Genomic DNA, 17,468 nt, shown 5'->3' with positions numbered 1-17,468 from the left:
AGGGAGATAATGAAAATACTGAAGGAATTAAGGCTGAATATCAAGGAATTAAGAGAAGATATGAACAGTAATGCCGATTCCCTTAAAAATGAACTAGAAAATATAAGGAGGAGCCAAGAAAAACTAGAAAATTCATTTGCAAAGATGCAAACTGAGCTAAAGGCAATAAAGAGCAGAATGAATAATGCGGAGGAATGAGTTAGTGATGTGGAAGATAGAACAATCGAAATCACCCAATCAGGACAGCAGACAGAAAACTAAATGAAAAAACATGAAAGCAAAATAAGAGATCTATGGGATAATATAAAGTGGGAAATTTATGCATAATAGGAATTCCAGAAGGAGAAGAAAAAGAAAAGAGGATTGAAAACATATTTGAAGAAATTATGGTGGAAGACTTTCCAAATCTAAAGGAAACTGCTATCAAGATACAGGAAGCACAGAGGGCCCCAAACAATTTGAACCCAAGCAGGCCCACACCAAGACATATTATAATAAAAATGGCAAAGGTTAAAGAGAGGATCCTAAAGGCAGCAAGAGAAAAGCAAAGCATTAATTATAAGGGAACCCCCATAAGGCTATCAGCTGGTTTCTCTACAGAAACACTACAGGCCAGAAGGGAGTGGCAAGATATATTTAAAGTGCTGAAAGGAAAAAATTTGCAACCTAGAATACTCTATCCAGCAAGAACATCATTTAAAATAGAAGGAGAAATAAAGAATTTCTCCAACAAACAAAAGCTAAAAGAGTACAGCAATACTAAACCCATTCTAAAAGAAATACTGAAAGGGCTTCTCTAAATTAAAAAAAAAAGAAGAAGAAGAAGAAGTAAGGCGAAATAGAATGGAGGAAACCACAATTGGAAAGCAATCGCTTAAATAAGCCAGCATACAGATCTAAACATGAAGATGTTAAAAAAAATAAAGATATCAAAATCATACAATGTGAGGAAGGAAAGTAAGAAAATATAGATTCTTCTTTTTTATTTTAATAATGTGTTTGAGCCTATCACTCAACTATATGACTATCAGGCTAAAGCAAGCCGATATACGAAGGGGTAAACATACTTAAAACACAGGGCAACCACAAATCAAAGCCGAACATTACATTCATAAAAACTGAAAAGAAAAGTACTCAAGCATAAAATAAATGGAAACCATCCAACCAAAAAAAAAAAAAAAAAAGGAAGAAAAGAGAAACATAGAATCAACTGGAAAACAAAGTTTAAAATGGCAATAAATACATATCTATCAATAATCACCTTAAATGTCAATGGAACAAATGCTCCAATTAAAAAACACAGAGTGGCAGATTGGATAAAAAAGCAAAACCCTTCAATCTGCTGTCTACAAGAGACTCACCTTAGGGCAAAGAACACATATAGATTGAAAGTGAGGGGATGGGAAAAGACATTTCATGCCAATGAACAAGACAGGAAAGCAGGAGTTGCAGAGAGTCATATCAGACAAAACAGACTTTAAAATGAAGGCCATAAAGAAAGACAAAGAAGGACACTATTTAATGGTCAAAGGATCCATTCAAGAAGAGGGTATTAAAATTGTCACTATATTTGCCCCTAATATAGGAGCACCCAGATACCTACAACAAATACTTACAAACATAAAAGGAGAAATTGATGGGAATACAATCATAGTAGGAGACTTTAACACCCACTCACATCAACGGACAGATCCTCTAGACAGAAAAATCAATAAGGCAACAGAAATTCCCAAATGACACAACAGAAAAGTTAGACTTAATCGACAGTTCCAGGACATTACATCCAAAAAATCAGAATATACATTCTTCTCAAGTGCACACGGAACATTCTCAAGGATTGATCACATACTAGGGCACAAAGCTAACCTCAAGAAATTTAAGCATATAGAAATTATTCCAAGTATCTTCTCTGACCACAATGGTATGAAGCTAGAAATCAACCACAGGAAAAGAAATGAGAAAAAACTTAATACATGGAGACTAAACAACATGCTACTAAAAAACCAATGGGTCAATGAAGAAATCAAGAAGGAAATTTAAAAATACCTCAAGACAAATGATAATGAAGACACAACCACTCAAAATCTATGATGCTGCAAAAGCAGTGCTCAGAGGGGAATTCATAGCAATACAGGCTTTCCTCAAAAAAGAAGAAAAATCTCAAATTGACAACCCACCACCTAAATGAATTAGAAAAAGAACAAACAAAACCTAAAGTCAGCAGAAGGAAGGAAATCATAAAGACCAGAGAGGAAATCAATAAAACAGAGATTCAAAACAAACAAACAAACAAAAAACAGTAGAAAAAAAAATCAATAAAACCAAGAGCTGGTTCTTTGAAAAGTAAAAAATAAAATTGACAAACTTCCGGCTAGACTCACCAAGAAGAGGAGAGAAAAAACCCAAATAGACAAAATAAGAAATGAAAAAAGTCACAACGGATACTACAGAAATACAAAAAACCATTAGAGAATACTATGAACAACTATATGCCAACAAATTTGACAACCTAGAAGAAATGGACAACTTCCTAGAGACTTACAGCCTGCCAAAACTGAATCAAGAAGAAATAGATCAATTAAACAGACCAATCATTAGAAATGAAATTGAATATGTAATAAAAACACTCCCTACAAATAAAAGCCCAGGACCAGATGGCTTCACAGGCGAATTCTACCAAACATACAAAGAGGAACTTATACCCATCCTCCTTAAACTTTTTCAAAAGGTTGAAGAAGAAGGAACACTCCCAAAGACATTCTATGATGTCACCATCACCCTAATTCCAAAACCAGACAAAGATACCACCAAAAAAGAAAACTATAGGCCAATATCTTTGATGAAAATAGATGCAAAAATTCTCAACAAAATCTTAGCCAACCAAATCCAACAACATATAGAAAAGATCATACACCAAAACCAGGTGGGATTCATCCCAGCTGTACAAGGATGGTTCAACATACACAAATCAATCAACATCAACCACCACATTAACAAAAGAAAAGTCAAAAACAACATGATCATCTCAATAGATGCAGAAAAAGCGCTTGACAAAGTCCAACATCCATTCATGATAAAAACTCTTACCAAAGTGGGTATAGAGGGAACATAACATAATCAAAGCCATTGATGACAAACCCACAACAAATATAATACTCAATGGAGAAAAGCTGAAAGCCGTCCCACTAAAATCAGGAAGAAGACAAGGTGGACCACTCTTACTACTGTTATTCAGCATAGTATTGGAAGTCCTAACCACAACAATCAGACAAACAAAAGAAATAAAAGGCATCTAAATATGCTGAGAAGAGGTAAAATTGTCACCATATGAAGATGACATGATACTACATATAGAAAACCCTTAGGACTCCACATAAAAACTACTCAAACTTGCCAATGAATTCAGCAAAGCAGCAGGATACAAGATTAACATTCAGAAATCAGTTGCATTTCTGTATACTAACAGTGAAATATTAGAAAAGGAATACAAAAATACAACACCTTTTAAAATTGCACCCCCAAAAATCAAATACCTGGGAATAAACCTGACCAAGGAGGTGAAAGAGTTATAATGCTGAGAACTATAAAACATTAATAAAAGAAATTAAAGAATATGCAAAGAAATGGAAAGATATTCCATGCTCCTGGGCTGGAAAAATTCATATCGTGTAATGGCCTCAACCACCCAAAGCAATCTACAGATTCAATGGAATCCCTATCAAATTACCCAGGACATTTTTCAAAGAACTAGAACAAACAATCCAAAAATTTATATGGAACCACAAAAGACCCAGAATTGCCAAAGCAATGCTGAGGAACAAAAACCAAGCAGGAGGCATAACTTTCCCAGACTTCAGGCAATATTACAGAGCCACAGTCATCAAGACAGTGTGGTACTGGTACCAAAACAGACAGATAGACTGATGGAACAGAATAGGGAACCCAGAAATAAACCCAGACACATACACTCAATTAATCATTGACAAAGGAAGCAAGAACATAAAATGGGAAAAAGACAGTCTTTTCAGTAAGTACTGCTGGAAAACCTGGACAGCTGCATGCAAATCAATGAAACTAGAATACACCCTCACACCATGCACAAAAATAAACTCAAAATGTCTGAAAGTCTTAAATATAAGACAAGACACCATCAAAATCCTGGAAGACAACATAATCAAAACATTCTCTGACATCAACCTTACAAATATTTTCTCAGGTCAGTCTCCCAAAGCAACAGAAATAAAGCAAAAATAAACCAATGGGACCTAATCAAACTGACATGCTTTTGCACAGCAAAGGAAACCAAAAAAAAAAAAAAGACAATTTACAGAATGGGAGAAAACAGTTTCAAATGATGCAATGGACAAAGGCTTAATCTCTAGAATATACAAGCAACTTATACAACTCAACAGCAAAAAAGCCAATAACCCAATTGAAAAATGGGCAAAAGACCTGAATAGACATTTCTCTAAGGAAGATATACAGATGGTCAACAAGCACATGAAAAAATGCTCCACATCACTGATTATTAGAGAAATACACATCAAAACTACCATGAGATACCACCTCACACCAGTCAGAATTGCCATCATTAATAAGTCTACAAATAACAAATGTTGGAGGAGGTGTGGAGAAAAGGGAACCCTCCTGCACTGCTGGTGGGAATGTAAGTTGGTACCACCATTATGGAAAACAGTATGGAGATACTTTAGAAAACTGTACATAGAACTACCATATGACCCAGCAATCCCACTCTTGGGCATATATCCAAACAAAATTTACCTTTCCAAAATGACACATGCACCCACATGTTTATTGAAGCACTATTCACAATAGCCAAGACATGGAAACAATCTAAATGTCTTTTGACAGATGATTGGATTAGGAGGATGTGGTATATACACACAATGGAATACTACTCAGCCATAAAAAAGAACGACATAATGCCCTTTGCAGCAACATGGATGAAACTGGAGACTCTCATACTGAGTGAAAGACAAATACCATATGCTATCACATATCTGGAATCTAATACACAGCAGAAACGAACCTTTCCACAGAAAAGAAAATCATGGACTTGGAGAATAGACTTATGGTTGCCAAGGGGGAGGCCGAGGGGGAGAGAGTGGGATGGATCGGGAACTTCGGGTTAAAAGATGCAGACTATTGTCTTTGGAATGGATAGGCAATGAGATCCTGCTGTATAGCATTGAGAACTATGTCTAGTCACTTATGATGGAGCATGATAATGTGAGAAAAAAGAATCTACACATGTATGTGTAACTGCATCACCATGCTGTACAATAGAAAATTGACAGAACACTGTAAACCAGCTATAATGAAAAAAAATAAAAGTCATTATAGAAAAATTAAAAAAAATTAGTGATTCAAAGGATACCAACAAAGATATCAATAGAGTGAAAAGACTCCCCAGAAAAATGGGAGAAATTATTTGTAAAGCATCTATCAAAAAGGGAAATACGTCGTGGCGCAGTGGTTAACGAATCCGACTAGGAACCATGAGGTTGTGGGTTCGGTCCCTGCCCTTGCTCAGTGGGTTAACGATCTGGCGTTGCCGTGAGCTGTGGTGTAGGTTGCAGACGCGGCTCGGGTTCCGAGTTGCTGCGGCTCTGGCGTAGGCTGGCAGCTACAGCTCCAATTTGACCCCTAGCCTGGGAACCTCCATATGCCACGGGAGCGGCCCAAGAAACAGCAAAAAGACAAAAAAAAAAAGGGAAATAATTGTTGGATTTTTTTGCTGCTCAGTTGTATAAGTTGTTTGTATATTTTAGAGATTAAGCCCTTGTTGGTTGCATCATTTGAAACTATTTTCTCCCATTCTGTAAGTTGTCTTTGTGTGTGTGTGTGTGTGTGTGTGTGTGTGTTTCAATGGTATCCTTGAATGAATGAATTCTTATTGGGAATAGTGCTGCAATGAAATAGGGGTGCATGTATTTTTTTCAATGAAAGTTTTGTCTGGATATATGCCCAACAGTGGGATTGCTGAGTCATATGGTAGTTCCATATTTAGTTTTCTGAGGCACCTCCATACTGTTTTCCATAGTGGTTGTACCAGTTTACATTCCCACCAACAGTGAAGGAGGGTACCCTTTTCTCTATACCCTCTCTAGCATTTGTTATTTGTTGACTTGTTAATGTTGGCCATTCTGACTGGTGTGAGGTGATACCTCATAGTAGTTTTGATTTGCATTTCTCTAATAATCAGTGATGTTGAGCATTTTTATCTGTGCCTGTTGGCAATGTGAATATCTTCTTTGGAGAAGTGTCTATTTAGGTCTTCTGCCCATTTTATAAGACAAGGATTCCCACTCTAACCACTTTTATTTAGCATAGTATTGGAAGTCCTAACCACAGCAATCCAACAACCTAAATGTCCATCAACAGATGAATGGATTAAGAAGATGTGCTATAGATACACAATGTAATACTACTCAGCCATAAAAATGAACAAAACAATGCCATTTGCAGCAACATGGATGGAACTAGAGACTCTCATATTAAGTGAAGTTAGAAAGAGAATGACAAATATCATATGATATCACTTATATTTGGAATCTAATATATGGCACAATGAACTCATCTACAGAAAAGAAACAAACTCATGGACATGGAGAACAGACTTGTGGTTGCCAAGGGGGAGGTAGAGGAAGTGGGATGGTCTGGGAGTCTAGTTAGTAGATGTGAACTATTGCATTTGGAGTGGATAAGCAATGAGATCCTGCTGTATAGCACAGGGAACTATATCTAGTCACTTGTGATGGAACATGATAGAGGATAACGTAAGAAAAAGAATGCATATATATATGTATGACTGGGTCACTCTGCTGTACACAGAAATTGAAAGAATACTGTAAATCAACTATAATAAGAAAATCTTTTAAAGAAGAGAGAGAATAACAAATGTTTAAAAAGATGTGAAGAAATTGGAACCTTCATATAATGCTGGTGGGAATGTAAAATGGTGTGGCTGCTTTAGAAAATAATCTGGTAGTCCCTCCAAAGGTCACCATTTAACCCAGCAATTCCACTCTCAAGCATATACCTAAGGAAAATATATACCTTACTCATAATAGCCAAAAAGTGAAAACAACTCAGGTGTTCATTAGCTGATAAATGTACAAATAAAATATGGTACATATATACAATGGAATATTATTTAGTTGTAAAAGGGAATGAAGTACTAATGCATGCTATAACATGGATAAACCTTTAAAATGTCAAGTGAAAGAGACAAAAAAGACTACATGTTGTATAATTCCATTTATATGAAGTGTCTAGAACAGAGAGAAAGTAGGCTAGCAGATATCTGGGTGGAAGAAAAAGAGGAGATGATGAGGGAGGAATGAAAAGGGCCTGCTGATGGATACAAAGTTCTTTCTTTCTTTCTCATTCTCTTTTTCTTTCTCTCGTTCTGTCGTTCTTTCTCTCTCAGAAAAGAGGAGATGTTGAGGGAGGAATGAGAAGGGCCTGTTGACAGATACAAACTTTCTTTCTCTCTCTTTCTTTCTTTTGGCAGAACCTGCAGATATATGGAAGGTCCTGGTCCAGGGATTAAATCCAAGCAACACTATATCCTGAACCCACAGCGCCAGGCCAGGGATGGAAGCCACACCTTTGCAGAGAAAACACTAGATCCTTAACTTGCTGCACTGCAGTGAGAACTTCCCAGGGTTTCTATTACGGTGATGAAAAATGTTCTGAAATGTTTGTGGTGATGGTTATACAACTCTGTAGATATACTAAAAAACATGGAACTGTACACTTTATATCCCTTTTTTTTTTCTGGCCATGCTCACAGCATGAGGAAGTTCTGGGACCAGGGATCAAACCCACACCACAGCAGTGACAACACTGGACCCTTAACCTGCTGTGCCACCAGGGAACTCCTGAACTGTAATCTTTATTTATTTATTTTTTTGCATGTGGATATCCTAAAGTCCCAGCACCATCTGTTGAAAAGACTATTCTTTTTTTGTCTTTTCGTCTTTTTAGGGCTGCACCCTCAGCATATGTAAGTTCCCAGGTTAGAGGTCTAATCGGAGCTGTTGCCGCCGGCCTAAGCCACAGCCACAGCAACGCCAGATATGAGCCATGTCTAAGACCTACACCAAAGCTCACGGCAATGCTGGATCCTCAACCCACTGAGCGAGGCCAGGGAACAACCTGCAACCTCATGGTTCCTAGTCGGATTAATTTCCACTGTGCCACAACAGGAACTCCTGAACTGTAAACTTTAAATAGGTGAATGCTATGGTGTGTGAATGACATCTTAAGAAAGATACATATATATATACAAAATAGAGCTGATAATATACAGTTCTGTATAATATCAGATCATTATAATATAAAATCATGTTTAATAAAACATAATATACATATACATATACATAAATGACTGCAAAGGCTGCTTTGGACCAAGAATATGTAAACCTTAAACCTAGAATCTTTTAAGGTATCTCAATATAAGGTATCTTAAGGTAAGGTATCTTAAGGTATCTCATGGTAATTTGTAACTTAGAGTGTGTTTCCTAAAAATGAGGATTGTAGAAGTTGTATTTACCTGTGAAGGGGAAGGGCTAGAATAAAGATCTCTACTTTACAACAGGGAGAGGGGCAGAAGCTTCCCAATTCTTCACTCCTTTAGAGGGCAGCACACATCAAAAAGAAACCACAGAACCTTCTGACGGAATTTGATGCTTACTGTGTACCAACCAGGTCTCATCCTAATTTTTCCTCCTAAGGGCAGAAGACAAAGCAGCAACTCTTCTGAATATGCTTTTGTCTCTCAGACCTGCCTCTTCCTATGGGCAGAGGAACTTGCCTAGAAGAGACAAAGGTAAGCTGCTTCCTTGGTTCCTGAGTACAAGAATAGGGAGAAAACTAGTTTCCCCGATGGTCTCAGCTCATTCTTCTGGGAGGCAGGCCAGAAAGGATTTGTGTGGGAATAACCCCACAGTAACAGCTGAGTCACTCACTATATGTAGCATCTTTTATATGTTCCTGAGCCCTCTTCCCATGCATTACCTCAATCAGTTCATAACACTCTCTTGCAGGACAGAAGGCAAATATTTTGCACCATTAAATGGATGAGGAAGTTGTGGCTCAAATTTAGGTCTGTCCTATGCTACACTGGACCTTCTTTCAACCAAGATATGCCAGGACATACATTTTGCCTCCCACACATCAAGAAAGATTCTCATTCTCTCTGTCTCCTTCCTTCTACATCCTAACTCTGCTGCAACAAGTTCGATCCCACTGCTGTCTGAAGCACTGCCCACAAATCACTCACTCAGAAATGTTCCTAAGACTATTCTAAACTTGAAAACGTTTTCCTCTCTGTAACCTAACAATTGTATTTTATAATTGGTAGGGCAGGGATTTTCATCCTAAAAAGGAATTTATATGCCAGACCGGCGAGTCCACAGGCTACACATATATTATGGGATATATGATATGATATACATATAGTTGGTGGTAAGAGCCGGGGTCAAATAGTGAGACTTCCGAAGTCTGCTCGCTGAACTCCTGGGCCTGTACTCCTTATTCCATCTTCCTCCCCTACTACCAGTGATAATGGCCAGAGGACCTAGAGAAAGGTGTCTGAAGCAGTGTCTGTGTCTCACCTTCAGGCCAAGTGCACACAGAATATAAATAACTGCTGGATTTTCTCCTACATCAAGTGAAGTGAGCTCATATGTGGGAGTGATCAAACTACCTACAATGGGAAATGCCATCTCTGCTACAAAATTCTGTAAGTCTTGATTTTATTCTCCTTTCTCTCAAGTCAGAAAGCTAAAAGTGGCGGGAGTTCCATTTTGGGGCAGTGGAAATGAATCCAACTAGGAACCAAGAGGTTGAGGGTTCGATCCCTGGCCTTGCTCAGTGGGTTGGGGATCCTGTGCTGCCGTGGGCTGTGGTGTGGGTCGCAGATGCGGCTTGGATCCAGAGTTGCTGTGGCTCTGGTGTAGGCCGGCGGCTACGGCTCTGATTGGACCCCTAGCCTGGAAGCCTCCATATGCCACAAGAGCATAAGACAAAAAAAAAGACAAAAAAAAAAAAGAAAGCTAAAAGTGGCCAAGATAGGAATGACCTCCTCAGAACACTTACTACTAATCAAATATTCCCTCCAGAAACTGCTCCACTATTTGCTCCTCCATTTCTTTGGTTCCCTCCCTATGGTCCCCAAAGTGACTCCATTCAGACAAAATCCCACTGAAGATGAGTATACTATGTCTGGTCTGGACAAGGATCAAGGGGAACAAACTTAGTAGCAAGTAGCCATTCAGATCATGTTATCCTTAAGCTCCCTCAGACCAAAGAACAAAAGCCTGATGAAGAGGAAGGAGCTGGGTGAAGAATTTTTTTAAGTACCACATCTGGACTTCCTCAGTAATTGTTTCTATTGACTGCTTTTTAACTTGTGAATGGAACACACTTTCTTGGCTCTTTGCATGCGTCATATTTTGTGTTGTTGAAAGCAAGACAATTTAAAAAACACGGCAAACTTGGAAATCAGATTTTCTCCTCTCGCCAAGGTTTGTTGCTATTGCTATTAGTTAGTTCGATGGAACAGACTTCTTCAGACTCTGTGAAGTCTGAATTTTTGGTGTTATGTCTGGCTGCTAAAAAGGTCAATTGAATTGTCTTAGTGGTCTACTAATGATTGGACAGAAAATTTCTTAAATGGCTGGAACCAATAAATCTCCCAGTCTTTGCCAATAAAAACTTGTGTGTGTCAAGGAATGCCTTTGACACTTAACCAGACAGTTTAAAACTACACATTAGCCTTCATTTCCTGCATGCACAGAACCTCGAGAATAGCCACAGATGAGACCTTAAGGCCTTCTCTGGTCTTTCCTGAGCATGCGCATAGCACTACATGTGTGCACATGCGCATGGCCTTCTAAATTCTCAGGAATATATAGATGCTTTTCAAAAGCTCCCATGGACATCTCACTTCCCAGCTTTTGACTTTTGGTTAGCCTGTTGCTTTCCGCAAATGTTAGCCACCATACGGCACCCATGAACTCAAAAATAGCCTCAGACTGTTTTCAACCAACGCCCCCAGGAAAGCACTGAGTCAGGTCAAATAAAGACAGCACTGCAAATGAGTATTCCAGAGAACCCCAGAGAGGTTAAATAATGACAATTTTCTGATAATGGTGCTCTGAAGGAGCTACAACATCATTCTGTTCCCTTCAGGTGCTTCCAGGCTTCTGGTTTTCAACCTAATTATAAGCTCTTGTTTTTCAAAACTACCAAGATCTGGGGAGGTGATATATGAGACTAGGGTAAGTTTATAAGACTCACTGTTCTGAGATTCAGTCATTTTTCATAAATAAATGCTCTTTGAATTGTTGTCTTTTTTTAAACTTCCTAAAGTAATGAAAAGATTAAAATTGTATTTTTTGCCAGTGTTTTTTACTGCCTTTTTGGAGAAGTTTCAGAGGTTCTTAGGTCTCTGTTTTCAGGTTCTTATGTTTCTGCAAGAGCTCACTTTTTCTTTTTCAGCAGCACATGGAAGTTCCCCAGCCAGAGATTGAATCCAAGCTGCAGCTGTGACCTTGCCATAGCTGTGGCAATACTGGATTCTTAACCATAGTGCCACAGTGGGAACTCCTCAAAGAGTTCACTTTTGAATAAAGATACTGAAAACAAAAGTGAGCAACTTGAAGTTCTCTGGTGGTTCAGCAGGTTAACGATCCAGCATTGTCACTGCTGTGGCTTGGGTCACTGCTGTGGTGTGAGCTTGATCCGTGGCCCAGGAACTTTGCATGCTGTGGGTGTGGCCAAATAAATAAATACAATTTTAAAATAAAAAAATAAAAGTGGAGCAACAGGAGTTCCCGTCATGGCACAGCGGAACCATGAGGTTGCAAGTTTGATCCCTGGCCTTGCTCCGTGGGTTAAGGATCTGGCATTGCTGTGAGCTGTGGTGTAGGTTGCAGACCTGGCTTGGATCTTGCATTGCCATAGCTCTGGGGTAGGCCGGCAGCTGCCGCTCCAATTAGATCCCTAGCCTGGGAACCTCCATATGCCACAGGTGTGGCCCTAAAAAGACAAAAAAAAAAAAAAATGGAGCAACAAAGGTCTCAGAGCTATGAAGGCATATGGGCTCAAGGGTGCACATTTTTTAATTGAGATAAAGTTTTCATGACTAAAATTAACCATTTTAAAGTGAACAGAGCAGTGGCATTCAGTATATTTACAATGTCATGAAACTGCCTCCTCTGTGTAGTTCCATAACATTCTCACCACTTCAAAATAAAACCTCATACCCACTAAGCAATTTTTTCCCATTTCCTTCTTACCATAACACCTGGAATTCAATAATCTGCTTTCTGTTTCTATGGATTTACTAATCTGTATATTTCATATACATAGAATCATATAATATGCAACTTGCCTTTCATTTAGTAAAATGTTTTTGAGGTTCATTCACGTTGTAGCACATTTCTAGACTTCGTTTCTTTTTTATTGCTCAATAATATTCCATTGTATGTACATATCATGATTTGTTTTCCACTTACTCACTGATGGCATTTGGGTTGTTTCCACCTTTTGGTTATTATGAATAGTGATCCTATGAACACTTGTGTATAAGTATTTGAGTACCTGTTTCAATATTTTTGTATATGTACCTAGGAGTGGAATTTGCTGGGTCATATGGTAATTATATGTGTAACTTTTTGAGGAACCACCAAGCTGTTTTCCACAGAGACTGTACTGTTTTACATTTCTGCAAGCAACATGTGACAGTCACAATTTCTCCACAATTTCTCTACAACCTCACCAGTATTTTTTAATACCCATTCTTGCAGGTGTGAAATGATATCTCATTAGAGTTTCTGCTTTTCTCTAATGACTAATAATGTTAAACATCTTTTAATATCTCCAATAATGTCTTTTGATGCACAAAGTTTTAAATTCTGATAAAGTCCAATATCTTTTTTTTTTTCTGTTGTTTCTTCTGCTTTTAGTACACCTAAGAATCCATTGTAAAATTCAAGGGCATGAAGATTTACTCTTGTCTTTTCTTCTAAGAGTTTCATAGTTGTAGCTCTTAAATTTAGGTTACAAACCCATTTTTTAAAAATTTGTGTTTGTAGTATGAGTTTGAGGTCCAAAATCATTCCCTTTTTGTTTTTGCTTTTTTAGGGCCACACCTTCGGCATATGGAGGTTCCCAAGCTAGGGGTCCAAGCTGAGCTATAGCTGCTTGCGTACACCACAGCCACAACAATGCAGGATCCGAGCTGCATCTGTGATCTACACCACAGCTCACAGCAACGCTGGATCCTTAACCCACTAAGTGAGACCAGGGATCGAACCCCCAACCTCGTGGTTACTAGCTGGATTCATTTCTACTGCACCGCAATGGGAACGCCCCAAATGCATTCTTATGCATACAATTATCTAGTTGTTCTAGCACCATTTTTTGAAGGGACTTTTCTTTCCCCATTGAATAGTCTTGCCACTCTTGTTAAAAATCAGTTGGCCAGGAGTTCTCATCATGGCTCAGTGGTTAACGAATCCAACTAGGAACCATGAAGTTGCGGGTTCGATCCCTGGCCTTGCTCAATGGGTTAAGGTTCCGGTGTTGCTGTGAGCTGTGGTGTAGGTCGCAGACTCGGCTCAGATCCCTTGCTGCTTTGGCTCTGGTGTAGGCCGGCAGCTGTAGCTCTGATTAGACCCCTAGCCTGGGAACCTCCATATGCCGTGGGTGCAGCCCTAAAAAGACAAAAGACAAAAGACAAAAAAAAAGATTTTATTGAATGAAAGGTTCTTTAAATTCTGTAGTGCTTTATTTTACAATTTTCAAAAGTTTCATACATGTTTTCATATAATCCCATAATAATCATTTTTGTCCCCTCCCCTCTTTCCTCTCCTCACTAGTAACCACTAGTGTGTTTTCGTATCTGTGAGTGTTCTTTTTTGTTTCATTCACTGGTTTGCTGTATTTTTTAGATTCCACATATAAGTGATATCATACAGTATGTCTTTCTTTGACTTATTTTACTTAGCATAATGTCCTTCAAGTCTATCCATGTTGCTGCACATGGCAAAATTCCATTCTTTTTATGACTGAATAGTAGTCCATTGTATACCTATGTATACACATACATCTTCTTTATCCATTTATTTGTTTGTGGACACTTAGGTTGCTTCCATATCTTGGCAATTGTAAATAATGCTTCTATGAACGTTGGGGTACATTTATCTTTTCATATCATTGGGGGGGATTTTTTTTGGATATATACCCAGAGTAGAAGTGCTGGGTCATATGATAATTCTATTTTTAGTTTTTAGAGAAACCCCCCCAGACTGTTTTCCACAGTCACTGCACCAATTTACATCCCCATGAACAGTGTAATAGGTTCCCTATTTTCCATATCCTTGTCAACATTTATTACTTGTGTTATTTTTTTAATTTTATTTTTCAGCTCCATTCGTAGCATATGGAAGTTGTTGGGTAAGGGATCAAACCTGTACCACAGCAGTGACCCAAGCTGCTGCAATGACAATGCCAGATCCTTAACCCCCTGTGCTATGCGAGAACTCTAAGGATTGATATTAAATCTTTAATAATGTTTGATAGAATTCACTAAAAAGCCATTTTGTCCTGAACTTTTCTTTGTTAGGTTTTTATTATTGCTGATTTGATCTCTTGATTTAGAGCTGTTGAGATTTCCTATTTCTTCTTGAGTCAGTTTAGGTAATTTGTGTGTTTCTAGGAATTTGGCCATTTCACCTAGGTTATCTAATTTGTTGATGTATAATTGTTCATAGTATTCCCTTACAATCATTTTTACTTCTGTAAGGCCAATGGTAATGTCTTTAACTTTCATCAAATGCGTAATTTAATTTTACTGCAATTCACTGTCTAATACTCTATATTTCTACTTAAATATTCAAGATTATTTTGAATTTTCTATATTTGATTTCAGGCCGAAACTTGATGTATATGTTTTATACATCAATCCCTTTGACAAACAAATGTATAGTAGATATTTTAAAATGTTAACTAAGAATTAACCATTAGCCAAATGTTTCATTCTCACCCTTAGCCAAAGATTATCAAGTAAAATTTAGTAATTTGTGATATATCACAGAGCAAAAATAGTTATTTCAAAATACAATTTCTTACAGATAGAAGGGCTTAAATAACTAAACTACATGATGGACCTTGTGTAAGTAAAATCATTTTTATTTTCATTTTTGGGAGTAAACCAGATTAAGAGATAAAGAGCTCATTTTTATGACTTTAAATACTTGTTATGAAAAACTTAAATGTAAAATTTAAGTCTATGAAAATTAAAGAATATGTAAATCTGGGGACAATAATACAATAAACCTCATAACCTATCATATAGATTCAACAAAGTGCAAAGTGTTTGCCATATATCCTTCTTCTATCCTTTTATTTCTCTTTTTTCTTTGCTGAAGTATTAACACAAGTTAGACATCATGTCATTTTACTCATATACTTTTAGAGTGTATCTCTGATGAGAAGTGTGACATTTCTTCACATACCCACAATGCTGTTATTACACCTAATTAATTCCTTCTCATCTTCTTTTATGACCACACTCACGGCATATGGAAGTTCTTGGGCCAGGGATTGAATCCAAGCCACAGCTGTGACCTACACCGTAGCTGCAGCAACACCAGACATTTTAACCCACTGAGCTGGCTCCGGGATCAAATCCATGCCTCTGCAGCAACCTGAGTCACTGTAGCCGGATTCTTAATCCACTGTGCCACAGCAGGAACTCCTTTCTCATCTTCTTAAAGTTCAAAATTTCCTGGCCATCTCTTTGTGGGAAGTATCTTTGGCTTGATAAAACAGAAGTAACGAATCTTTGTGGGAAGATATGTATTTTGGCTTAATAATAGAGAAGGAAAGAACATGTGTTCCACCCTTATGTTTAACAAGTTTAAAGTTCCACCCTTAAGTTTAAAGATTTGGGGGGTACTTTCATGATTTGCGGTAATTGTTAAGAGACCTCTCGTGACCCCTACCTCTGTCAGATTCTGACCTGGGCTAATTTATGGATAATCCTGCTAACTCCCCGCCTCGTATATTTGGACTGCAGCTCTTGTCAAGTAAACCTCTGATCTTATGTTCTTTTTAAACTTGCAACTTCAAAGAGATACCTTTAAGACAACCATTCTTAAGAATACCCATAAAATGGTGTCCAAAGGCTGTCTGCTGGGAGAATTCCTTTTTTTGCTTGGAGAGGTCAGTCTTTTGTTCTATTCATGAGGGCAATTGGCTTTACTCAAAGTCCAATGATTTAAATGTCAATCACCTCCAAAAACAACCTCACAGAAATATCCAGAATAATGTTTGACCAAATATCTAGGCACCATGGCCCCGCCAAGTTGATACATAAAATTAACCATCACAGAGCCTATCTGTAAACTACTACTTGCCCTCTAATGCAAAGCAGGTATCCAGGGGCCATTTTATGAGCAAATGGTGATCTTTTTATTTCATTTAAGACTTTCCATTTTGCTGGATGGCACTTCAGCCTACCTAAGATAAAAATGAAGATACTATATTCAATCTAGGGATGGCATGAATCAGCAACTATTAACACTATTAAGGCGATTGTGAAATTCTGCTGGATGCATGATCAACCTATACTTATTTCTTTACAGTAGTAACACCCAATTGGAAAAGAAAATTTTTAAAAAATATCACACACTAGTATACAGCAAATAGGTCAACAACAAGGATCCCTGTAGCATAGCACAGGGAACTATACTCAGTATCTTGTAATAACCTATAATGGGAAGTAATTTGAAAAAGAATATACACATACATATATGTATATGTATAACTGAATCATTTGCTGTACAACTGAAACTAATACAACACTGTAAATTAACTACACTTCAAAAAAGAAAAAAACATATTCATTCAAAATAGAAACAAAACCTATAAAGTATCTGAAAATGAACCTATTTAAGAATAAGAATACTCAAGACTTCCAAAGAGAAAACTTTAATATTTGACCAAAGGGTTTTTAAGATCATATGGATAAATGGAGAGACAGTCCATGCTCCTAGATTATAACTTATTATGACTATCCTAGTTTCTAAACTCTCCTAAAAATTCATTTCATTCACAGTCAATATTCCAGTTGGATTGAAGATCTCTATGGATAAGTTAGTAGACAGCTGGCAGAACTAGAGATACTTGTCATACCTAAAAATAATGACAAGCTATTTATGAACACCTCATGTAGTCAGTGTCAAAAAAAAACAAAAAACCAAACCCCATAAAAAAAATGGGCAGAAGACCTAAACAGACAATTTTCCAAAGAAAACATACAGATGGCCAAAGAACACATGAAAAAATGTTCAACATTACTAACTATTAGAGAAATGCAAATCAAAACCACTATGAGGTACCACCTTACACCAGCCGGAATGGCCATC

The 17,468-nt window shown here is 37.6% G+C and overlaps 1 long non-coding RNA gene across 4 annotated transcripts in view; it reads right to left on the bottom strand.

Annotated features, from left to right (window-relative positions):
• LOC125123497 (uncharacterized) overlaps positions 1 to 17,468 on the bottom strand; it is a 47,158-nt gene that overhangs the window by 17,231 nt on the left and 12,459 nt on the right. Inside the window, exon 4 of one of the 4 annotated variants that reach the window (XR_007134083.1) lies at positions 15,071 to 16,560. The exons of the other annotated variants lie outside the window; for them this stretch is intronic. This is a non-coding gene — a long non-coding RNA (uncharacterized LOC125123497). Of the gene's footprint in view, positions 1 to 15,070; positions 16,561 to 17,468 lie in introns of those variants that run through there. 4 annotated transcript variants of the gene reach the window in all.

This window comes from Phacochoerus africanus, chromosome 1 (assembly GCF_016906955.1).
Source record: "Phacochoerus africanus isolate WHEZ1 chromosome 1, ROS_Pafr_v1, whole genome shotgun sequence".
Classification (NCBI taxonomy): domain Eukaryota; kingdom Metazoa; phylum Chordata; class Mammalia; order Artiodactyla; family Suidae; genus Phacochoerus; species Phacochoerus africanus.
This window is presented reverse-complemented; position numbering and strand designations above follow the sequence as displayed.